This window comes from Varanus komodoensis, unplaced genomic scaffold (assembly GCF_004798865.1).
Source record: "Varanus komodoensis strain SLA01 unplaced genomic scaffold, ASM479886v1 scaffold64, whole genome shotgun sequence".
NCBI lineage: Eukaryota > Metazoa > Chordata > Lepidosauria > Squamata > Varanidae > Varanus > Varanus komodoensis.
The window spans coordinates 2,721,273-2,746,548 of record NW_025336273.1 but is presented as its reverse complement, the minus strand read 5'-3'; the positions used below and the strand labels follow the sequence as shown (position 1 = coordinate 2,746,548).

Below are 25,276 nucleotides of genomic sequence, written 5' to 3'. Positions count from 1 at the left end.
TTCCACATCTGGACCCTGTTGTGTTTGCACATTTTCCTGGCAAAACTGCACCAGCTTGTGAGGTGGATTGGAGACCAATGATGAATAGCGACATTCAAGTCCTGCTATGGATTTGCAATTAGACTTAGCTTGAGTTTCAACTGGGCCATTCTAAGACACTTGGGTTCTTGTCTTTAAACCACTCCAGTGTTACTTGGGCTGTGCGTTTAGGGCCGTTTTCTTGCTGGGCGGTGAACCTCCACCTCATTCCCAAGTCCTTTGCAGACTGAAACAGGTTTTGCTTTTAGAGTTGTCCTGCACTGGACCCAACGCATCTTGCCGTCCGTCCTCGCCAGTTTCCCAGTTCCCGCTGAGGAAGCGCTTCCCCCCAGCGTGATGCTGCCACCCCCGTGCTTCACCGTGGGGATGGCGATCCTGACCCCACGAGCACGAGCACTCCTGACTTGGTGCCACCACTTGCAGCCAGGCCAGGAAGTTCCGTTTTGCTCTCATCAGGCCAGAGAACTGGTTTCCGCCCGTTTGCTGTGCCTCCCCCATGACGTTCTGTATGCTGCAGGTGGGCTTTGATATGGGTTTGCTTCAACACGGCCTTTCCTCTCACCACTTTTCCACAAAGACCAGCTTCGTGGCGCATCTGGGTGACCAGTGCCCCATGGATGGTTTCTCCCGTCTTAGTTGTGGCTCTCTCCAGCTTCTCCAGAGTTACCATTAGCCTCTCGGTTGCTTATCTAGCTAATGCCCTGCTCACCTGGTCATGCTGGTGGATCATCTTTCCCAGTCAGAAAAGAATATGCTTGTGCCATATTCTTTCCATTCTGTACTGTTGGATTTAAGTGTTGCTGCAGGCATGTTTGGGAATGTTTTTATAACCCGAAGCAACTTCTGCACAGCTTTGATTGCTCCTTCGTCTCGTGATGCTGTTTGTTTAGATCTGCTCTCCAGCAAACCGTGCGGCCATCCAGCAACAGAGATGGCACCGGAATGGTGCACAATGGGGCCCCATTCAGCTGCACTCACAGTCCTGTGGAGGCCGTGAGTCGCCCCAGAGGGGCTTCTGGCAGGTCGCAGCAAAGGAAGTCAATCCATGGGCAACCCACAAGTGCCAGATTTTGGCTACTTTTGTGCCACGAGAAAATATTTTCCCAGATAGATCCATTTCTGTTTCAGGTTGCAAAACCAGAAAATGTGGAGCAGTTGGGTGGGGGGGGTGGGGGTGTTGAGGTAAATACTTCTGTAAGGAACCTTAACTATATCGACTGTTCATCTCAGGGACAGAGATGAGACTCAAGGCATTATCTGAAGATCACAACTATAGACGCCCGTCCAATGTGTGAAGTGCTTTACATAATGGCGGTGCAGAGTCTGCTTCAGGGGTGGGTGCTGCTACTGGGAGGTGAGGTTGCATGGGATGGCAGCCTACATTTGTGGAAGCTGGCCAGCAAGTTTATTTTCTTTCTAATGCTTAGGCCTTGTCATTTCTTTGTTCTTTCCTGTAGTCTATAGGAGCGAGTCCTCTTACATTCTGTCTGTTTTTGGCATGTGCTGAGCTCTGTATGTTCTGTACTACGGATAATCCTTTATATGGTAGCACACTCTGTGTTGCCACCCATTGCACAGCGAACTATCAGTGAAGGACAACTAGTGACAATTGGTGGCACTTGCATAGCTGAGACAGGTGCCCCCAGGGCTTGGCACGATGGCTAGTATTGGCCCTCCCATTGCTGGATGTTTGGGCACGGTTCACTCTCTGGCCATGCAAATAAAGGCCTTGTTCTGCCTGCAGTTTCTGGGTGCAAGCACAGCCCTCTCTGTGCGTTGTTCCCAGACCTTAAACCCTTGCCTTCTTGTCCCCTTTCTGACTTAGGCTATGCTCTGCCTCCTGAAGGAGTGCCCTCTGACGCTTGTCTTCCTGTATCTTGCTACCTTCCCCAGCCAGGCATTCCCCTTTTCCAGAGTCCTGATAGTGCACTTAAGTGCTGAACTCCCCCAAATCATGACATACCAACCTACAAAGTTAGTCTGTGCTTTGATTACTTCCACCCACCAAGGTACTTACCACTCTTCTTCCTCTACAGGTATAAAAATCTCTCTGCAGGATTGCTTTCTGTTGGAGGAGTGGTGAGAAAAAAAGGTAACCAAGGCAGGTATTTGGATGGCGGTAGCATTGATCAGCTGTTTTCTCCTGCTCTTACTGCGGACTGATTTACTGCTGGCTGCATATTTTTACTCTCCCCCCACCCACACACCACGTCTAATTCCTTCAAGTCCAGGCTTTCTAAATAAGCGTGTTTTGTGGGTTGCTGTACTGTTTACTTTGTCCCTAGCTTATGTTTTTATCTTATAATTCTTAACTCATTTGAGACAAGTCATCTCTGGAGTATGCTTAGCAGTACTGGAGGTGAGGAGCTGATCCTTGAGAACAGCTCCTAGAACGTAAGTGGATTCTGTGCCTTCTGTTACGGGAACTTCTTTATCGCTGTGGCGAGGGAAGAATGGATTTTACAAACCAGTGTAAATGCATGAAGCTGCCTTAAGAGATGGAGCAGGGCAGTTGCAGGCAGAAAATTTTGGAGGGCTTTCATTCAAAGGGTTGCTGTAAGTTGGAGATGACTTGGTGGCACATAAAAGCAATGGAAAGCGGTCTTAAACTGAACCCTTTCTGGTTTAATCCAGTATTGTTTACTGAAGCCTTCCCCAGCCTCACGCCCCCCCTGTGGTTGGGTTCATACAACAGGACAAGCAATCCTGCTTTGTTATCGTGGTTTGCATTTTTTTTTACCATGATCTACCTGACAGGTGATCGAGTGGTTTCTATATTATTGTGCTTCCCCGGCGCAGTCTTCCTGCTCTTGGGATGTACCCATTAGCCTCTGCACCTGGAATTCAACCCCAGGGGACATCACTCCTTGCCCGTGTTGCTTCCCTCTTCCTCATTGATCCACATATAGAGGCTGGGTGACTGGAACAGCTCCTGCACAGGGGCTACTGTTTTCAGGGAACCTGTGGTAGCTGCCTACCAGGACCATGGAAACCCTGGTACTGGGTTCAGACAATGGGACAAGCTATGCTGGAATGGAGAAACTATAGGACAGACTCTTATAGCGGTTTCTAAAGGCCAGACTTATCATGGCGAAATACCATGATTGGGTTCAGACAACACAACAGACCAACAATGCTAAAAGAAAAACCCACCATGGCTTGTTCTATTATCTGAACTCAGTCAATGTTTAGACTTCGGCTTCTATCACCTGCAGCCATTAGCATGGCTAATGGTCAGCAGTGCCAGGTGTGGTCATCCAAACTGTTTGGAGGGTGCTGATTAGGGTGGTCTGGTCTCATCCTCACTTGCCCTCCTGGGTCTCGGGCAGGGGTCTTTTCCAGCACTGTGACCTGGCACAGCTCATGCATTCCCACCATGCATGGACAGCGCTGCTTTTCTGACACCACATGTGACAGGAGCGCTATTAAAATTGTCATTGTCAAGATGGAGAAAGAGCATAATATTCACAACAGAAAGTCTAGCTTGGATAAGAAGCATAAGGAGTATGCTAATTGTGGCATTGGAAATGCTGTGGAATGCTGCAGTTACTGGCCTTGTGTTCGACCCCTCCTATAAAAACCCTTTATTTTCCTTGTGGAGGCTTTGAAATATGTTCCAAAGCACATCTGGCAGCAAATATAACCAAGCAGTATGCAGTCCATGCACTACCTGATCGCACAGACACATGGTGGAAAAAGTTGCCTTGTGCATGGGATGCATATGTGGGAAGCAGAATATTGGAAGTGGACCCTTTTACATTCAGAAATATTACGGTCATCCAAAAATGTGGTCATGAGCTCTTGAGTTTCCACCAACTATTGTCTCAGCGCATTCTGTTTCCACAATGATGCAGATTTGTACAAAGATATGCAGGAAACTTAGGGGTTGCGTGAGTACTAGATCTGAAGGTAATTACAAGAATTGGTACGAGACTGGAAAGCTTAAATTAATAGCGAGGCAGCCAACACAGATGTTATAATCTGACCCAGAAGCCTCTGTCTGCAGTTTGAATGTAGCTCTCCAGTCTGGGACGCTGGCTTACAAGCACCCATGTTGACTCTGTTCCCGTAGGTAAATCTTCCATAACAGGCTTTGGTTGTATCCTGAATGGAACGACAGAATCCAAATGGTAGCAGTTTTGGAGCCGACGCGCAGCCATATGAGAGGGAAAACAAGACAAGCACTGTTCCTGCACATAGGTTAAGGCTCACTAATGCTTGTTAAACAGGCTCAGCAAGTCAGTTACAAAGGTCAGATGCCAGTGCGTTGGCTGTTCATTGTCAGAGTCCATGTTCCAATCCTCCTGCTCGCTTTCGCAGCTTGGAGTGGCGGCCTTCAACTTTTGCAGCTCCTCCGTACCTTTAACCCTAACCTGCACAATCCACGATGGGACCCTTTGCAAAGGTTAAGCTTTAAAAAATGTTGTTCTGCCAGGATGACCCACCTGGACGAAAAGGAGGTTAGTTGACCCATCAGTTGCTGGCCAACGGCTTGAGGGTGTGATAGACCAGGGCACCTGTTGCTGCCGGTGGAAAGGCTTTTTAGGCTTTCTGCTGAGAACTGCAGGCAGGCGGCATCGTTCACGACTCCCTGTTCACCACTTCCAGTGGAGGTTATGACCATTTTTATGATAAACTGCTTATCTTCCTTAGCATAGGCTTGATAATCATGGAATAGGTTTATTTCCTTTTCATTCTTTGGTGGTTTCCTAAGAGTGGTGGAATCACCCCCCCACCCTTAGCATTTGTTCACTGAAAATCAGACAGCTGCAAACATCAAAACAAGAATTATATTCTGTTGCGTATGAGAACTCTTTTCTTGGCATGAAAGCAAAAATTTTCAAGCTTTATATATCTAATAGGTATGGAATTTTAATTCAGGATCTTTTTCCTTGTGTGAATTGTAGAAAAAACTGAGGTATTTTTTAATATATTTCAAGAGCATATAATACATAAAATCAGAAATAGTATATAACTATCCCCCTCAAATTACAGTAACCTTAATAAGTTTTTAACAATCAAGTGGATCACAATTGGTAACAAATGTCCTTACCTGATTTGTGGTTAGGCCTACAAATGATCTGAGATTTGCACGTAAAAGGGATAAATTTAGTGGTAGTACATCTTAGCTTACTTGATCTTCTTCTGAGAAGTTAGATTTGTTGGTCATGCAAGAACCAAGCAATATAAATGATCACTTTGGGAATTAGCTGGTTTGCAGAACGCATGTCCTTACTGTGATGATATATATGAACCCCAGTAAGGTATCGATTAGCCTGCGTGTAACAGAAAATCCTGCGCACACAGAAGACAAAACAGAGAACACACAAGTACAGGATTCAGCAGGAGGTGGGGGCATGTGATATTTAATTCAAGGGCAGTGGTTCTTAGAAAGGATGCAGCTTCTCTGTCTAAGCACAGACAGGGTTGCACCCTTCAGGGTGCCAGTGCGACGCAATTCTAGATGCTCTGCAATGAGGAGGAGGAGGAGGAGGAGGAGGAGCAGGATCCGCCACTGCAGCTCAGGCCCTGCCCAGGGTGGAAAGTGAGTTTTCTCTCTTCGCCTGCATCTGCCCCAGGCCGACACAGTTCAGCAACCCAAATGCCAGGACTCTTAGCGGGTGCATTAGGCTGTGGGGCTGCAGGGGTGCTGACCCCAAACACCTCGCTTGGGGGCGTTTTGCTGGCTATCCCTCCAGGAGCACAGCCAGTGCACCTTCCAGTCCACCGAGCTTTTTGTGAGCAAAACAAGGCTACTTGGAGTGGGTGGGAACACCGTCCCCCCCCCGGCTGCCTTTGGAGCATTTCTCAGCAAGGGGAACATTTAGGATTGATCTGCAGGTCATGATTGCGTCTTTATTCTTTGACTTCAGTTTCAATCTTTAGGATGCATTTTCCTGTTCAGCCTGGCTGTGGTCTGTCCATCTTCCCTGAAGCTTCTGGTGACCCTGAAAGCTTTTCTTCCATAGAATATCTCTCACCAACACTTCCTAGAAGGGAAACTGCGTACTTCTGACGCATATCTGCTTCAGCAAGTTGAGTCTCTCAAAAGCCCTTTAGGAAAAAGAACTCTTCTGAAATCTTCTGCTCATCCCATCCTTTCCAGGAGTAAGTGTACATGCATGTTTTCCTCAGCCTCATTGTCTTCAAGACCACACATACAGCAATCCTATATCTCCACTTAGGAGAAAGGGGTATAGAGCAATGTTGCAGGTCTGCAGCTCAGTCCTTTTAATGTCAGCTCAGAACGGAGAAGGAATGTATGGTGCCTCTGCCCCAGGTCTCCCCTGAGGACCCAGTGGAAAGGGGCTTTCTTACGGAAGTCTCCCAGAAGTGTTTGTGTCAGTCATCCAACTGCTCCAACAGAGCTCCTTACAGAGGGGGAGGTGAACCCTTCTCAGTCCAACAGGCTGCAGTCCCCAGAGATAACTTGTTCGAGACAGGATAAATCATATAAGAAGTTAAACGCTCTCCTCTGCTCCTTTCTCTTCATGGAGATTATTCCAGTAGGACTTGCTGACTCCTAGTTCAAGTGTCATGTTACATGAACGTTATTTTATTTACTTTCTTGCAGAAGTGTATTTTTTTTCCTAGCCAGCTCTAGAAATGAAAGTCCACATATTTCTTTCAGTTCGTAGTATTGCTACAGTAGTAGGCAGTCTATTTTCTGTCGAGGGCCATATGGCCCTAGGAATTGGAATGTCAGAGGAATCCACAGCAAATTCAATGATTTCTTTGAATCTGACCCATAGATTGTGCAGCAGACTGACTTTATTTTGTGTTATAAGGATTTCCTTGTCTTGCAGGCCCCTTTTTGTTTCTTAGTTTTAGGTCAGCTTGCACAAGTGCGCAGTTGTGCTCATGCACATCAAACATACTTGCACTTGTGCTAATGCAAACGGGCAACAGTAAATAATTCCTTAAAAATTGGATTTAGAGAATGGGTGGGTATAGAAAACCTCTGTAGAAAAGAGGGTTGAAAAGGCTGAGATGGGCAAGCTGTGCATTGCCATTCTTAGGATCTTCAAATAGTGGAGCGGAAATTTCCTTACGGGAGTCCCCGCCCCCCCGCACCCAAAGGAATTAATGAGGGCAATGAAGGAGAGGCGTTCTGTGTCCCCAAAGCAGAGGAGTGACACATTGACTTATTTTAAGGAGTGAATTTGTGAAATGAGTGTGCCATTAGATGGAGCGCTTACATCCATATATGCCCAGCCGCCCCCTGAGATCAGCGGGAGAGGCCCTTCTCCGGGAACCCTCCGTGAAGGAAATTAGGAGGGTGGGTACTCGGAGGAGGGCTTTCTCTGCGGTGGCGCCCAATCTATGGAATGCGCTCCCCAGAGAGGTCTGCCTGGCGCCGTCGTTATTTGTTTTTCGGCGCCAGGCCAAGACCTTTTTATTTAAGCGGCATTTTAAATGTTAATATTACTGAATTTTATCTGGCCAGGGCGGCTTATTTTATATTGTATTTTTGTATTTTTAATCTACTGTTTATATTTTTTAATTTAAGATTATAATTATTTTAACTTATTGTTGTAAGCCGCCCTGAGGCTTTGGCGAATGGGGCGGCATAAAAATGTTTTAATAAACAAACAAACAAACAAACAACTATCATCTCACGTGGCCACCAGACTTTGTGCTGTAGTTCTCCCGAAGACACACATGCTGTTGGAAGAAGGCGGGTAAGCACTTTATGCCGGCCCCATGTAGCTCCACACACTCTTACTACGGTGGTCTTATTAGGGTCTGTCCTTTTGGGATGCTTTGCAGACAGGCTGACAAAATAAATGATGCTGAAGAGCTGGGGGCATGGGCTCCAGTGGACAAAGGGCCTCAATTTCTGTATTCATATTGTAAATGGATCTAGCGCATCCACCCATCTTGCAGACTGTGAAGGTTTTCATTTGCAGGGTGCAAATGAATTACAGCCCTTTGGCTTGCAAAATGTTTTCCCTTGCGTTCCTTGAAGCTGAGAAAGCTGCCCAGTCTGAATGTAGGAGGTATTTAGCAGACTAACTGATGTTCACGTGCGGAAATATGTAGGCGCATTCTAAAAAAGCAGATGGCCTTAAAAGGGTCACAGTGGCCGAGTTCTGAGGCTGTAGGTGCAAATCGGAAGGTCTGTGTGTCTCTTTTCTGGTGCTGCCTCTCATGAAAGACATTTTATTAAGATTATTAATGGGTTTCTCTGCGTAAGTGTTGAATCACCGTTTGCTGGAGGGCTCTCCTAATTACTTGATCGAGAGCACAGGTTGTGGGTCAGCGTGGTTTCAGTCCACGCGCGGGCATTTTGGGCTGCAGCACTTTGCATGTGCTGTTTGTGCTACGTTTGCCATAATCACAGCTTCCGTTTCTTGGAAGCTCAATGGTTGGGGTGCTGGACTGGTCACACTCTGGTGTCTGATTTGCTGGATTAAGGTGTTGCCTGATCCGGGGTGACAGAGCTGTTGGGAACATCTTTAACCAGGATTCCCGTTCACCCCTGCGAGGTTGCCATAGGCAGCCTCTGTCTCAGTCCCGGACTGGCTCTGGATCCGGAACTGTTGGCAGAAAGCTCTTCTTGAGTGGTACGTAATGCCGTGTACTGTGACAAGTATGCGTTGTCCCTTTCTTGTTTTGCCAGTTACGCCTTTATTCTGAGAATACAGGATGTGGCTTTGCGCTGAGTTAGACCTTGAGCCATCTAATTCCAGTACTGTCTACACGGGCAAGCAACGTTTTCCAGGGTATCAGGCACCAAAAGGGGTTGATCCCAAGACCTTTTGCATGCTAAGTACCTGCTGTGGAGGCAAACTAGACCTGACTTGTAATGTCTCTCTACATTTTGCTTGCATTTCCCCCCTATCCTTTTAAATGCAAATGCCATTAACTGGAAGGCAGCCTAATAAGGATTGGTACTATAGCAAATGGAGAAGGGGGGGCTTAATCCTGAGGAAGATCCCTCTTGTGAAGGAATTGGCGCCCTGGGGGATTGTGTCAGAGGAATGATTTGTTCAGACTTTTCTTCTTCCTGTTTCATCTTGAGTATATATCTTGAGGTGATATATATATCATCTGGCTCCTTCTCAAAGTGATAAATATATATTCTCATTCCCAAGAAAAACTTAATAGCCAGGACCAGAAGTTGTGGTCTTCAAGGTTGCTAGAAAAAGGAGTTCTGTGATTATTGCCAGGCTTAAAAACCCACCTCAAAACAGGGTAGGCAGCTGGGTGCCCCCTGCATCCCGTCAGCCCCAGCCAGCCTGGTCATTGGCCAGGGGTTCTAAGTTGCCACCCCTTGGCCTTATGTGGGGCTGCCCTTGAAAATGGACTGGAAGCTTCAGTTGGTACAGAACAGGCAGGCTTGTCTGCTGGCAGGGACGGGCATGCAAGAGCATATTACGCCAGTCCTTTTCCATTGTCACTGGTTGCCAGTTGAAGTCCCGGCCCACTTTAAGGTGCTTTCATTGGCATGTTGTTGTTGCTGGTTGCGAGGTCGTGTCCGGCCCATCGCGACCCCATGGACAACACTCCTCCAGGCCTTCCTGTCCTCCACCATCTCCCGAAGTCCACCTAAGCTCACGCCGACTGCTTCAGTGACCCCATCCAGCCACCTCATCCTCTGGCGTCCCCTTCTTCTTTTGCCATCTATTGTTCCCAGCATCAGGGTCTTCTCCAGGGAGTCCTTCCTTCTCATCAGGTGGCCAAAGTGTGTGAGTTTCATCTTCAGTATCTGGCCTTCTAAGGAGCAGTCAGGGTTGATCTCCTCTAGGACTGACTGGTTTGATCGCCTTGCGGTCCAAGGGACTCGCAGGAGTCTCCTCCAGCACCACAATCCAAAGGCCTCAATTCTTCAGCGCTCAGCCTTCCTTATGGTCCAACTTTCTTCATTGGCATAAGAAGCCCTAAATGGTTTAGGACCTGAATAAGCAATGTCTCAACCCATATGTACTTACTGATACCTTAAGATCATTTTCTGAGGTCCTCCTCTGGGAGCTGCCTTTAAAGGATGTTAGGAAACACAGTTATTATTGTATTATCTTACTATATTATATTTTATTGTACTTTATTATATTAGTGTATGGGTGTTTCTGGACACTGTTCAGAGAGCCAATTTGAGCCTTGAGAATGGCATACAAAATCTGTATAAACAAAAAAAAAAGTTACTGAAGTAACACTCTTGCAGAGTTATTCCATCCCTTCTCTTCCTCCGCTGTCTCCAGCTCCCCATGTTGAGTGGTAGACCGAAAGTCCCTTGGGGTGAGAACCCTGACCGTGTGCACCCTGCGAACTGCCATGCACGTTGGGGGCAAGACAGTTAACATCATGGTAGACCTTCCACCCTGTCCCGCTGGTCTTTCGTTGTTACGACTTGCCCGCGTGTCGGACTGAAACCTCTCCTGTAGCTGCTGCGCTGTAAAGCCAGTCAATGCAAGATGCTCTCCTTGTTTGGCTGCTGCAGCTGTACGTGACGTTGTGTGCATGTTCATCTTTTTAGTTGCACTGTAATCATGCATTCAGATGCTTGAGTCAGAGGCAGTGCTGATGTATGTATCAAATTTGTTCGCTGATAAGTGGAATATGGGTTTGTGAATGGTAACTTGCTGGAATTTTCTCATCAGAGAAACAAGTAGGTGTCGTGACATTTAGGGACTGGGATTGTACAACACTGGAACCTGTTGGAGCTTATAAGCCGCAGTGGATTGTTGGACTGTAGAGCACACCTGGGATGGGTTTGTCAGGGTGGTTGGTTGCAGGGCTGTAAGCCTCGCTAACAAGCCATGACTCGCAGTAGAATTTGCTTGGCCCACAATAGATTTTCATGTTGTCTAAACCTGGGTGGCTTGACTCATTGTGGATCAAGCGCTCCCCTTACAGTTCTTGTCAAACGGCATTGAAGAGGGCTGTCGGAAGCATTCCCTGCTGCAGGCGGTGGTGGCTAGCTCTTTTGGCCTTGATCCATGGCATGCAGTGGCAATTGCTGCTGCCAACTCATGAGTCAGCACTGGCAGTCTCGGCTCTCCAACCTTGCACTGCAGGGAGCTCTGGGTGGTTCAGGTTTTAGTCCTTGCTTGGCTGCAAAGTGACCTTGGGCCCGTCACTGACTCTCAGCCTAGCTACCTCACAGGGTTGTAGTGAGGATAAAATGGAGGCGAGGAGCAAGATTATGCTAATGACCTTGGGTTCCATGCAGGAAAAATGACATGATATAAATACAAACGAATTGATAAATAAGAGCAACTCTGGGTTTTCAGGAAACACTGGGCAGGGAGAGATGGGCACCATGTTCTGGAACCATTTTGGTGATGCATTTAGATTCTCATTCTAGGCTTTGGAAGAAAGGGAGGCTATAATGAAAGCTGGGATTCCTGTGTGTATACAGAGTTCAACCAGTGTTTCCAGTTGACTTTAAGATCTTGGAAGAGGTACTTTTCTGTGATGCATGATTAAGTATAATGGTGCAGTCTGGAGTAAGCTCTGGTTGAAGCCAGGGGTCCACTGTGTTGGAGAATGCTGTTGATCTACCAGGATGGATCTGATCTCAATCACTAGTTGGTAAGGCTAGCTTAAAGCACGGCTTTCTGCATGATTTGCTTGCATGACTGTCTTACCCTTAGGTAGAGGAACTGTAGTAATATATTCCCAAACTTGCATCTCTTCTACAGCCTGCTGCTGTTACAGGTTTCCTCCTCCAGGGAAAGAATATGATAAACTTCAGGCTATACACAAAAAGATCCAAAGACTTGTGCCTCCTCACACTTAGCTTCTTGTGAAGATTTATTCCACTCACAGCAATGTTCTTCTATTCATTGTATTTTTTGAAACTTAGCACTTAAGTTGTTTCTGTGTACATAGATTTACAAAGGAACAGTGGGATGAAGGTCTTTTTCTCAACTCTGTATGCTTGTTTTATAACATTTTTTGCTGTGAAAAAAGGCAGGTGATCTCTGCAGACACAAATTCACACTTCTGAGAACTGTAAAACCAAGCAACTGTGATAATATCTTCTAGATAGAAAAATTGCCCAATAATCTTACAGAAACGCCTGCAAGAACATGACATTGTAAATGGATTAATGGAATTCGTTTACTAAAAAAATTAACCATTGCATGAACATACAGCCTCACTCTGTATCCTCACTCAGGATAATTAAAAACTAATCCTTACTTTATGATGAATAACCATTGGACTATAGATTGGTTTTTTCTCAAAAAGCATTTTATTTTTAAAAAATCCAATTTAAATTTTAAAAATCTGATTTTTATCCATCCTACTGAACAGAAAGGGCATAGAACCAAAACAATATGGGAAGCATCTCGGCTGCTAGTGTTGCCTGGCAGCATCTCCGTTCCATCATGTTACTGCCTTGGGAAGGGATACCACAATGAAGCATCGGCCTTGTGTGTCACAAGAACAATATGTCTTGAATTACAAAGTACAAGACAACGCTTCAGAAGACCATGAATGATCTTTACAAGGAGTGTTTTTGTGTGTGGTGGTGTGGAAAACTCTCTGTTGCACTTTCACAACTGCATCTGATTAGAATCAAAGGTGCTTATGAAACTATAGTGTAGCAAATGAAAATACCGACTCCTACAAGAACAACAACAAAGTAATTGTTAACAGGAAGTGGGGCTGGTCGAGACTGCAGGTATTTTTGGAAAAGAACAAGGTGTGCACTTCATGTGCTGATACGCAGAAATTTTTCTTAAGCTTTCTGTTTGTGTCATCTTATATCAGAAGCCTGGAAAATGGGGGTGCGAAGGGCTACCTTCTGCACTGGTGATTTGTCTTATTGAGCAAATAACTATTGTTTGCTTTTTGAGGTTGACTGCTATCCACTGGTCCGTGGGAGTAGTTGTTCCCAGGTTGCTCTTACCTGTGTAATTTTGCAGATGCTGACATGGGAAAAACAAGGATTTAGGTAGAAACATGAATGACTGGGAAAACATGTTATCAGCAGCTGCATAAAACGATGTTGTGCAACCAAACAAGAAGTTGTAGGAATAACTTATATATACTATGCAGATAATATAACCCTTGTAAAAAAAACAGGTGTTAGTTATCTCTGCACAAGTCTTGTCAATATAATCTTTGATTCCCATTTATTTATATATTTGTTAGCTTTATATCCCACCCTTTTTCTATCAAAGAACTCAGAGTGGCTTACATCATTCTCCTCCTCCTGCTCTCCATCTTATGCCCACAGAGATGCCCACATAAGAGAGCCGGTGTGGTGTGGTGTGGTGTGGTGTGGTGTGGTGTGGTGGTTAAAAGTGCAGGCCTGGGAACCAGGTGATCCGGGTTCTAGTCCCCGCTCAGCCGTGGAGCCCACTGGGTGACTTTGGGCCAGTCACAAACTCTCAGCCCAGCCTACCTCACAGGTTTGTGAGGGTAAGATTGAAAGGAGAACAATTGTGTAAATTGCCTTGGATTCCTTGAAAAGGGGGAAAAGGTGAGATATAAATGTAATAAATAAGGTTGCAAAGTTGTGGCTTCACTAATTTACACTTCATTTGCTTTCATTCCCCTTTAAAAAGTAAAATTTCCGCTAGATCTTCCAGCCCAAACTTACTTCCTATTTCAGCCATGCTGCTGTTATCTTTTCCAGGGCCACCTATTAAGTTAGAGGCTTGCCTACTTCCAGTTACTTATTTTTTGGGGGCACACTCCTTTAGGGTATAATACTGTGCATATTTAGACGCAAAAAGCTTGTGCAACTCCCAGTATTCCCCAGTCAGACTGACTGACTGACTGGGAATGCTGCGAGCTAAATAACTTCTTTTTGTCAAACATGCCTTAGCTACTGATGAATGCAAGAACACCAACCATCAGAATATCAAGGATTTAAAGCTATTTAGAGCTGAGATGGAATGCTAGCCAGGGGCACACAATATGATTAAGTTAGGGTTAGGGTTTGGCCCTCTGCTTGCCTGGCATAATCTCGGGGGGCTGAAGAGTCTTTGGAGCCCCAGCGGTGCGGCCAGAGCCCCACCCTCACCTTGCCCCCCACCTCTACCTCCAGGAGTGGAAATCCACCTCAGAGAGGGGAACGGCAGTGTGCGTGGGGGCGGAGAGAAGACCGGGGCCATGGACCTACATTTATTCCTGTTGGCATACCAGCGTCCGTCTCTCCCGGGCTCTTTCTCTAGTTGGTCGGAGGCAGCCGTCCGTCCAGATCAGACGCAGAGGGTGAGGCACTGTGGGCGTCTTGCACCCGCCTAGGGCAGAGGTGATAGGACTGTACCCTCAGCAAACATCCCCGCTTATATCCATGTAGTAGAAATGACTAAATGCACTATTAAACATATATAAGGCTCACTGAGAGTGAAATCCAAAACAAGCAGTATTCTCAGAAGTTGCATGCTGCGTTAAATGGCTAGTGCGGTGACTAGGCTTCCAACCTATGTGGCGAACATCGATCAATCCATCCCACTTTTGTGCATGACTGCAAGCAGTTTTTATAATGCCAGAACAGGAAATGCGAGCAGGGTGGATTTGCATCAAGGATAATTCATGCAACTCTCTGGGGAAGCTGACCTCCCATCAGCAGCACATGCATTTCTCTATGAAGAAGGTGCAGAATGGATTATTTTCATTCCCATTAGTCTCTCTCGTGGTGTCCTTTAAAAAGGCACATATTCGGCCTGCCTTATTTATGTAGCCAAGAATGTAAATATATTTATGCAGCAGTCATACATGCTTGCTATCTGTACACGTTCACTTAATAAACTATTTTAATCCTTTATGTAATTATTAGTGTTAGAAATGTATCTGATAAGTTTTAAATCAGGCTTTGGCTGTTGGGTGGTAAAGACAAGTAATAAACAAGTTGCACACCAAAAGGTGGCAGATAAATAACTAAAAAGTTATCACAGAGGTTGCGAAAAAAGCATTCCCATGTAAGGAAAGCCAGTGCTCAAAACGCCTGCAGTCTCAGTTCTGTTTGTTTGTGACAGCTGTCAGTATTTTGCAGTATTTATTGTGGCTGGTTTTTGTTTTTGTTTTGGTTCTGGTCATGTTCAGATTCCCAATTTATATATAAAAAAAGTTTGACTTGAGTGATTGATTAGAAACACCCAGAATGTCATTTGCTTTTGGTGGGGGTGGTTCCAAAGACAGGTTTGGTCTGGGGTGGCTCCTCAAATTTCAGCTATAAAGTTTATTTGTGTGGAGATTGTTACCTGTAGGAATTGAGCCATATGTGGAAACACAGCTCATCATGTTCCGAATTCAGCCACAGTAAGTGAATGGATCGGGTAAAGAGAGGCATTTGGTGGTGATGCGAAGGAGGGACTTCTTCGTGGCAGCCCCCAGCCTGTGGGATTCCCTACTGAGGGAAGGGCGAGATGATTGCTTCCCACAGGCCAAGACCTTTTATAGGGGCAGGCCTTTAGTCTGTAGCTGGATCTCTTAGGTTGGATAGTGTTTCTTTTCTGCTTTTTTTTAAAAAAGGAAGTGTGCTTGAATGCATTTGTTTTTTGTTGTTTAAATCTTGCTTTATTTGTAAGCCACCTTGGATGCCATTTTACTTGGTAGAATGGTGGGGAGAGAGAGATGGGGAACAGGTGGGTTAAGGCGAAGAGGACTAGTTGCATGGATGTGACTAGGAGGTTCTGGCGTGGCCTACGGATAGCTAGGTGTCCATGGAGCCACATTTGCAGCCAGCCTGAACACATGGCTTGGCCCAGGGTTGGGGAGTAAAAACACACCTCTCTGTGGGAAGCTTAATGAGCCGCCACATTGGGAGAAAATGAATTTGATTCTGCGTTCACTTGGCTCACTGTTAACGTACATGGTGAGAAAAGGGGCTGCATTTGCCACACTGGCCAGGACACAAGGAAAGCCTTTTTCCTCTGGAGGCCTTCTGAGGACCAGGGCCTAGTGGAAAGTGCCAATATTTTGCAGGGTGATATGCAGACAAGTGGTTTAACAGTACCAGCAATGAAGGGGCGTGTTTTTCTAAATTAGGCAGCTGAAACAAAGCATATGGCATGTGTGTGCCTGCGTGGGGCATGGATCTGGGGCTGAGCATCTCCTCACAGACCCTCTGTTTCTTTCCCCCATGGATTTGTGCATCCCTTTGCACTAGACCCCAGTTAATATACTGTCGGGTTCTAAGCTGCTCACACAAGGTGGAAATCTGCCCACCCAGCTTTCTAAACTTTACATGTAGTTGGATCATTCTTAGCTGAAAGTTTAGATGGATTTCCGTTGCACCCTACAGATGCTGAAGCTGGCATTTAATCTACCAAAGGTATAGAAAATCGCTTTGGTCCCTTTGATGGCAAATATTTGAAGAAAGTTCAAGGGATTACTGGAACAAATTCATAGCAGATGCCGCAATTCATTTAGTAATCGGTTTATCTTTACAGTCATCCAGAAGAGAGAGAATGAGAGAGAGAGAGAGAGCGCGCACGCGCGCAGTCAAGTTTGTGCTACAAATGGTACCTGAGCTTCTAATGCCCTTTGGATATTAGAGGTAATAGTACAAACAGGCTGATGGGAGGAAGGTCCCTTGTTGTATAATGCTGGGGGAGGGGGTTTGATAGAACATGTTATGCCCAAGATATATGGAGAGAAATTATGTCTGGAAGGTAAGTGCTTATCTGACAGGTGGCTGATAATTCTGTTCATTTTGTTCTGATGGAGTTGCATCCAGAATTTCCCTTTCATTGTAGTTCTGTCTGCACCTGGTTGTAGGCCTTGGCCAAGCGGTGGCAAGGACAGCCAACTGATGGTCCCTGAGCCTCCCTCAAAGGGGTTTTTCCTGGCCATGCTATTCCTAGCACATGCTATTCCATTTTAAGCAAGGTAATCTCTCCTTTTCAGTGCTGTTCTTTTCTGCATGTTTTATTCTAAAATCACTTCTCTGCCCCCTAACAATAAATCAAGAGTAGCTTGCCATTCATTATGAGATGCTACAGCTTGGGGATATGCACACACAACGATTGGAGATAGTTTTACTTAATTAATCAATTAATTATATTTATATCCACCTTTTTTCCTTTCAAGGAACTCAAGCTGGCTAACATAAAGCTCCTCTTCCTCTCAATCTTGTCCTCACCACAATAGCCTGGTGACGGAGGTTCTGTGACTGGCACAAAGTCACCCAGTTCATTCCATGGCTGGGCGGGAACTAGAACCCAGGTCGCCTGAGTCCCAGTCCTGCACTCTTTACCACTATACCGCACTGGCTCTTACCACACTACTTGTGCTTCTCTCTAGAATATGACTATGGTGACTTGTTCAAGGAGGCATTTATTTCGCAGCTTCTAGTTGCTGTCGGTATGTTCCGTCAGGTCGCTTCCAACTTAAGGCAACCCTATGAACGACAGCACTCCAAAATATCCGGTCCATGGCAGCCCTGCTCAGTTCTTCCAAATTCCAGGGTGGAGTTTCTTTCTTATGGAGTTATTCCATCTTCTCCAACGAGTCCTTTCATGATGTGCCTGAAGCTTCTAGTTACCATTAGTTAAATGGGATCTACAGAGATAGACCATGAGTGCTTTGTAGAGGGGCTTGCCAGAACAGCTGCTAATGATTGCAAGGCACTCTGTAGGTATATCAGCAGCTATTTGTTGGTTAAGTGGTGTTGGTACACCTAGTGGCCTTGATTTTCAAGTATTCCATTTTCTTTTTTAAAATCAGATTCCTCTTTGGAGGCTAGTCCCTGAAGTATCCTCTACCAATTCTATTCACATCAGTAATAGCATATGATAGATTATGTCAGGTGTTTTAATGAGCTCTCATTTTCCTGAAACTGTTTTAGATGTTAAACTGTCATATATTTTTGTATATTGGAATTGTAAGCACTTTATAATTTGTGTATTGGAATTTTATGCTGTGTTTTACTGCACTTTTATCGTATCTTTTGCATTGTGACCGGCTATTGGGCAATACAAAAATTATAAAACAAATAATGAAAACTCTCACCACAACAGGGTGCAGGGAGTATCCAGAGGGTCTGGCTTTTTGGTCCTCTGTGAAGTGTTGTCCTTTACCCGTCCTCGAAGGAGCCTTTAGAAGTATCTCAGCCTTGCAACAGGTTTAGGATGTAGGCTGGACTGATTGGCTGGGCTTATCCTCTTTGCAGTGCATTTTCATGGCTGAGTGGAGAGATTTTAAACCTGTATTTCTCTCATCCAGTTTCAGCAGGCTTTGAATCTTGTACTCCACATTTAGCTTTTTGTGGCTAAATCTGGTGTGTGCGCACTAGTGAGTGCTTCTAAATGTGTATTTAAATTATGTGCACATGCTAAACTTTTCAGTCTTGAATTAAAGAAAATAACTTGCAGTCTGCTAATGAGCTGAAACTATGGAAGGGTCTGGTGGGTGGGAGGAAGTCCACAAAGTGCTGAATAATTAAAATGGCAGATATTTCTACACCATGTTTCCCTGCAAAACTGGGAACAAGAGAGGACTTCTGCTCAGAGGTGTGGAAGACACCAAGCTGTGCCAGGCCATATCTGAGCATCCCTGCAGCAACGAAAGTGAAGTTGTATTTCAACAACAGCAAAATGTCAAGAGGCAAAAGTGCTTAGGCCTCCAAAGCAAAGTTAGAGCCTGGGCTGGCGGACGGGTGTGCAGGCTGAGAAACCGCATCCAGCACCTGCGTCTGCTGAGTCACGGTAGCGCACGGAGCGCCGTGCTTAAATAGCTCCCTGAATGTTTTACACCTTGTCTCTCCAAGGTGAGGAGCTTTAGCAGGCTGCCAGAAGTGTGATTTCTCTTCCTAACTCTCTCCCCTCCCCGCAGCACTCTCGTATTTTTTGGAAAAGTATTTCACGGTTTGTCATGTGGGGGTAGAAGTGCAGTTTTACACGGACATGGATTTTTTAAAAATATATATCGGCGCAGCCCATTTTAGCAAATTAGTGTAGTAATAAGCAGTAAGGCAGCACCGCCGTGCATGCTGGAGTAGTCCACCTGGGAAGAGGGCGTTCACGGGTCTCAGGTGCACCCTGTTGCTCATCGAGGAGGTGTTTTCATCATTATCCTGTGTGTGCTTATTCAGAAATCCCACTGGGTTTGCCCAGACTTATTCCCAAGGAAGTGTGGTTGGAGCTGCAGCTGTTGGATATGGCCTCTGGTGCCAAGAAAAGTTGGTGAGCCAAAGAGGAGCAAGGAAAACAATGCAGTTTTGACGCGAGTCCTTAAATTGCCGTTCTTCGGGAGGAAAGAGGACACAGAATCAATAGAAGGTGATGAAGAGAACAAACTGTCCCTGTTAGATCAGGTTACTCTCTCAGTGTCACCGGTATAACTAGATTTGAGGCACTAGCACCAACACATGAAAAGGGAATTTAGAGTCAAATATTGCGGCTACGACATCTCTGAATGTTGTTCATAAACCTCTAAAAGCCATGCTGACATTTGCCGGGCTGCTGACAGTTCCTCTCTGTTTACAGCAGAATGCTTGTACTGTCATCGTGGGTTCATCGGCAAGCTGGATGTATTCCTACAATAGCTGCGTTTCCAGCAATATTAACAGTTTCTTGCCTGACCAGGGTTGCATTCTCGTAGCATTTGGACTGATTAGTGATGTACTGTCTTACCCTTTCCTTGAGAATCAGGCACAACCAATGACAAAATATGTAAGCTTGGCCAGCAGAGTTCTCGTTCATCTTGATGGCTACAGAACTAATGACGTCATCAAAGTCAGGCAGAGGATATGTGGCTCCTTCAGTTAGAGTGACAGTTTAATAGGGGTGAGTTTAAACCCAAGAAAGCAGTTGCATTTTCTGTAGAGGTTGTTTACTTAGGGCTCTCTAAAAACAGAAATGAAAATTCCAGTATGATGTGCGTGCTGGTTGTTCAATACAGTGGGAAACAGTTATCTGGATGTTGGAATGTACTTCTGGAAACTTCTGCTCCCCTCTGTACTCAGTGTGGCTGGTTTTCCCTTCCAGTATCTTAAAGAATGGGATATTTTCCATCTTCCATAGCCTGAGAGGTAATGGCACTAGTTGGTTCAGAGGAAAAGACTTCTGTCATTCTGTTTTATTTTAGGCCCCAGAGACCTGGATTAAACTCTTGAATTGGCCACATTTCCTGGAATACATTTTTGCCTCTGTCAGCATCTTGTTGTGGGAAATGCGTGCGATAAGCAGTGATAGGGATGGTTATTAGGATAAAAAAGTAAAGCACAAAAACTCAAATCCCTCAATGAAGTGGCATAGAATTAATTCAAATTAAAACATGCCCATCTTTTCTTCATGGAAAGAGTCTCACATGCATCACAGAACCAAATGCTGCTCTTTTCTTTCCCATGATCTGGCATTAGGAGTGAGGAGTGAAGCGGCCAAGTCTGTTCATGGCACCACACTATATAGGGTGGCTAAAACCAGAGCAGATTGTGAGGAGCTCAGCTGCACCCCTACCTGGAGTACGACTGCCTGGCGATGGTGACACACGCGCTGGTGACTTTCCGCCTAGACTTCTGTAACGCGCTTTACGTGGGGCTTCCCTTGAAGACAGTCCGAACACTTCAATTGGTGCAAAATAGAGCTGCCAGGTTGCTGACGAGGACTGGGCGTTATGTTCACATGACTCCAGTCCTCCGTCAGCTTCACTGGCTTCCCATTGAAGCCCGGGCCCAATTCAAGGTGTTGATTATGACCTACAAAGCCCTAAACGGCTTGGGTCCTGGCTACCTGAACGAGCGCTTACGTCCGTATATGCCCGACCGCCCTTTGAGATCTGCGGGAGAGTCCCTTCTCCGGGAACCCTCCATGAAAGAAATTAGGAGAGTAAGTACCCGGAGGAGGGCTTTCTCTGCGGTGGCGCCCAACCTATGGAATTCACTCCCCAAAGAGGTCCGCCTGGCACCGTCGTTACTGGTTTTTCGGCGCCAGGTAAAGACCTTTTTATTTAAACATCATTTCAATTGTTAAAACATATGATCTGGCCTGGGCAACTTCTTCTTCCTTCTCTTTCTCCTCCTATATTTTTATTTTATACTGATAATTTTAATTTTGTATTTGTAAATCAATGTATTTTTTGTATTGTTATATTTAATGGTAATTTATTATGTACTATTGTATTTCAATGTATTTTATCATGTTGTAAGCCGCCCCGAGGTTTCGGCAAGGGGCGGCATAGAAATGTTATAATAATAATAATAATAATAATAATAATAATAATAATAATTTCCATGCACTACAGAGTTTCCTAAACTCTTTGGTCCCTTAGAAGCATCTGGGTGTTCAAGAAACTACTCTGAGCATCATCCCAGTTGGCATCTGCTTGTTAGTCTGTTGGACCTTAGGCTATGCCTTACTCTGTGAAAGCTTTGGATACTGCAATATTTATTTAATAATTCAGCCAGTTGCTGGTGATGCAGTTCAGCTAATGCTTCATTTAAACATTTGTTTTGGTACGTCCAGTATTTGTTTCTTGGTAGGAGGTTATTACACCAATAAATTTTGTACTGGAATAGTCTTTCAATATTCACTGAAGTACAACTTTTTAAATTTATTTACCACTTCATGGAAATAAAAAAAAAAATGGATGGGGAAATTGATTCCCTATGCCCTTTTGACAGCTAAAAGACTGATATTACAACATTGAAAGGATAAACTCACCTACAATTAATGTAATGGATGAGGACTTAGAATGATTTCACTGTATGAATGGGTGACACATAGATGTTAACTTCAAATGGATATTAATTTGGATATTTGATCAACTTTTGATAATGCCTTTGTAAAGTTGCTAGAAAGTTCCGTGCATTTCATACTCATTTATTATTCATTTAATATGGTTCTATATCACTACACGTGTGTGCATATATAAAAAAATAATAGGAAAAATTAGGGTGACTGTGGGCACCTTGTTGGGAACTACTGGGGAAGCACCGTTAGTGTGCCCATGGCTGATCCACTGGGAACCCCTGCACACCATAAACGACGATGCCGTATTTCATTATATAATATATATAATACAGTGCAGAACGTGCAGTAACCGTATGTTAATACTTCTAAAACAAGCAGAATGTATTTGCCTCTGTCCACCACCAGAATCCCACAAGCAGCTCAGTAATTAGATTTATTTTAGCTTTTTCGCAATGCCAGACAGCGTAGGTTATAAACTGTGATATAAAGAAGCAAACTGCGAGAATGTGGAAATGACTGTGGACAAGAAACATATCAACACGGTGCTGTATAAATGTAAAGTACATGGCAGGTGCTCTGGCTCGTCACAGCTGGCTTTAATTTTGTTATGACACTTGGTAAAATGTGGCTCGCTCGGTGAGCAGCCATCAGGCGTCATTAAATTGAAGAAACTCCAATTAGATCTCACGGAGCACTTACGGGGTAGCGGGGACTAGATGCTCCCGTTAAGATGCAGTAGCTCTAAATTATTATTTATTTAGTTCTGCTGCTCCGCTCGTCCTTCATTGTCGCCACTTACTGAGATTCCAGCAGTGTGTTTGGAGCATGTTTGGAGAGGGGACTTGGCACTGGAGCGTGGATGCCCCCGTCCAGTTGGCTGAGCACTGAACCATCCCATGGAGTCCGCATGACTTCTGCTGAATCATTATGGGACTAATCACCGGTTCTCGGGGCAAAGGTGACTTTTGAAGGGGATTCTTTTTTACCTTCCTGTTAAAATGGGATTGTTGTTATTACACAATTTCTGAGAACTTGTCCAAGTCCCAAAGGCTACAGTTTTGGTCTTCTGGAAGTTAATCATTAGACATTCTTGAGTGTGGAGCTTATTCAGGCATCTTTATAACCGTAAAGGTGATAGAATCTTGGAACAGAAGTGCCATGTCATAAACCTAAAGCAACATTCGAACTACCTGCGTGTTGCATGCTTAGGATCTTTATAATACCACCTTCATCTTTTAAAAAAGAAACTAAAGTGGACAAAAAAACTGTGAAATAGTAGAAAAATACAGTGTATATAGCAAAAATACCAAAATCCACAGGAAAAGATCAGGGGAAAAGCTGCCAGTATTTTGGATGTGTTGCTGCTGTTGTTAGTCGCGAAGTCGCGTCTGACTCACCGCGACCCCATGGACAACACTCCTCCAGGCCTTCCTGCCCTCCACCTTCCCCCGGAGTCCACCCACTGCCCCAGTGACTCCCTCCAGCCACCTCATCCTCTGCCGCCCCCTTCTTCTTTTGAAACTAGGATTCCTGTTGTCTAAGAGAGGCATGGATTGGATGGTAATATTATGCATGACATCCAGACGCTCTGCAACACAGTCCATTGTGAATCTGGCCCACAATTCTCCTTGCTTCAGTCGACAACCAGGTTTTATCATAGCTCGGTTTGATTAGCCAAGATGAGCACAGGCCTGTAGCTGCATATATGGCTCTGTCCTCCCTTTGTAGTGAGCAGCAATTACATACATAGCATTCTTGTTAGCAGAGTAGTTTTCTGCCTCAGAGAACCTTAAGCTGGCCAGGACCTTATACTGGGATTTGAAGTAAGTTTGAGCTGTGAGATGCAGGTAAACATGGCTGAATAATCAGTCTCTTGAAGAACGGGCGACAGCTCCAGAATGGATTGCATTACGAAGTGTGTGCTCTCAGTGTGGCACTACATGTTTCAGCTGGACAGTTGTCCAATTTTCATTCTCCCGTGAGATCTGTATGCAGTGGTCCCAAACCTTTGGGGACCTGGCCGTGGCACTTTTGGAGGCTGAGAAATTGCTGTGGGGAGGATGTGTGTGGCTAGACACATAATGGCTTCTGCAGGGGTTAAAGAGGGAGAAGTAGCAGCGAAGCAAAGTGATAGAGAAAGTAAGGCTAGAAGTGAGGGAGGAGGAAAGCCAGCAAGGGAGGAGACTGCGAGAGAGAGAACAAGATGGGGAAAGGGGGGGATCGCAAGGCTGGGAGTGAAGAAGGAAGAAGGGGGGGAACAAAGGGGTAGGTCTGTTTGGATGGAAGAAATTTGGACTGGGGCAGGAAGCAGCTTTTGCTTTTCTTCCTGCTTGCTGAATAACTTGATCAGTGGTGCGGTTTATGGGTGCCATGGTACCTCTTGGGATGTACTTTTTCTCCGAAAAATGGGAATTTCAACTTATTTGGATTCATGACACCAGTGCTGGGTTCATGCTAGTCTGTTCTGGAATGCAAGTTTTCGATCTATTTTATTGAAATTATTTATAACCTGCTTTTCAGAAGGTTAAAATAAATCACAGCCACAGAGAATCACAGTATTAAAACCAGGGAAAAATGGGGATCTGAAGAATGGTTGCCAGAAGATCACAACCATTCCAAGTAGCTTGCTCTTCCGCTTCAGTGGAAATCTGTCTCTGTGTCCAGCTCGCTGCAGCTCATGTTCAATAGCACAAGTTGCAAAGGCACCCAGAGAGAGAGAGAGAGAGAGAGAGAGAGAGAGAGAGAGAGAGAGAGAGAGAGAGAGCGCGCGAGCGAGCGAGCGCTGTTCGGGGGGTGCAAAGGAAGGAACAGCTTGTGCGTGGTGTTGGCATGCAGGACTGGTTTTTATTGTGCTCAAGTGTGGCATGTTTTAGTGTTATTTTTAGTGAGATTGTGTTGTTGTATAGCAGTGCTTTGAAGGCTGCCTCGCACGCAGCTTAACAGCAGCAGACCAGTAGGCCAGCTTCCAGTCTCGTATTCAAGGGTGGCGTCCTTTGCGAACTAGGCAAGCAGGTGCGGGATGGGAATTTTTTCGGGTTGTGGGCACGCTTTTTCAGAATCATTAATTTATGCGCTAGTCTTTCGGTGCAGCCTTTTGCTGCAGAGAAATTCCTTCAGGCACATTTAGTTTGAGCAGGGGTAATTTTTCTGTCAGAAAGTCAGGAGATTTGTTCTTTGTAGCTGTCATTTTATAGATGCATATTGAGGTTAAATTTCAATCTTTATTGCTGTGGTAGACAAATGCTGTATGTAACATGACCCAGCCGTCCTTTCAAAGCAATGTGGAACCAGTTGGGGCACCTCATAAGGAACTGCAGGAGGTGCGCATGCCTCTGTGTGTGTGTGTGGGGGGGTGTCTCTCGCTTTGGTGCAGAAAACGTGGCTTGTTTCTTAGCAGTCTTGGTGTTCACAAAATGAGACTCTGTGCTCTTTCTTGTGAAGGCCTGGACACTGATGAACAGATCAGCCAGAGTTGGGGCCCAGGCTGTATACTCAGTGCGGCATGTAGCCCTCTGGGTCCCAGACTCCAGAATAGTCTGTCAGATCAGAGACGTTTGCAATTGGATGAAGGATAGATAGTGGGTCTAGTTGTCTGAAGAATCGCCTCCTCCCAGGTGTGCCCCTGAGGGCATCTTCGAGAC

General features: G+C 45.2%; 1 protein-coding gene and 1 long non-coding RNA gene across 6 annotated transcripts in view; one reads left to right on the top strand and one right to left on the bottom strand.

The window, feature by feature from the left end:
- Positions 1-1,397: 1,397 nt before the first annotated feature.
- Positions 1,398-25,276, top strand: part of NCOA1 (nuclear receptor coactivator 1) — a 265,366-nt gene continuing 241,487 nt past the window's right edge. For 4 of the 5 annotated variants that reach the window (XM_044450332.1, XM_044450331.1, XM_044450333.1 and 1 more), the window contains exon 1: positions 2,076-2,131. The gene's annotated coding sequence lies outside the window, so the exon portion shown is untranslated. Of the gene's footprint in view, positions 2,132-25,276 lie in introns of all 5 variants that reach the window. The other variant, XM_044450328.1, reaches the window with a different exon arrangement.
- Positions 12,465-17,543, bottom strand: LOC123033634. The gene is made up of 3 exons (XR_006416619.1): positions 17,104-17,543; positions 15,795-15,798; positions 12,465-13,207 (listed from the first exon to the last, which is right to left on the bottom strand). It is a non-coding gene; the product is annotated as an uncharacterized LOC123033634 (long non-coding RNA).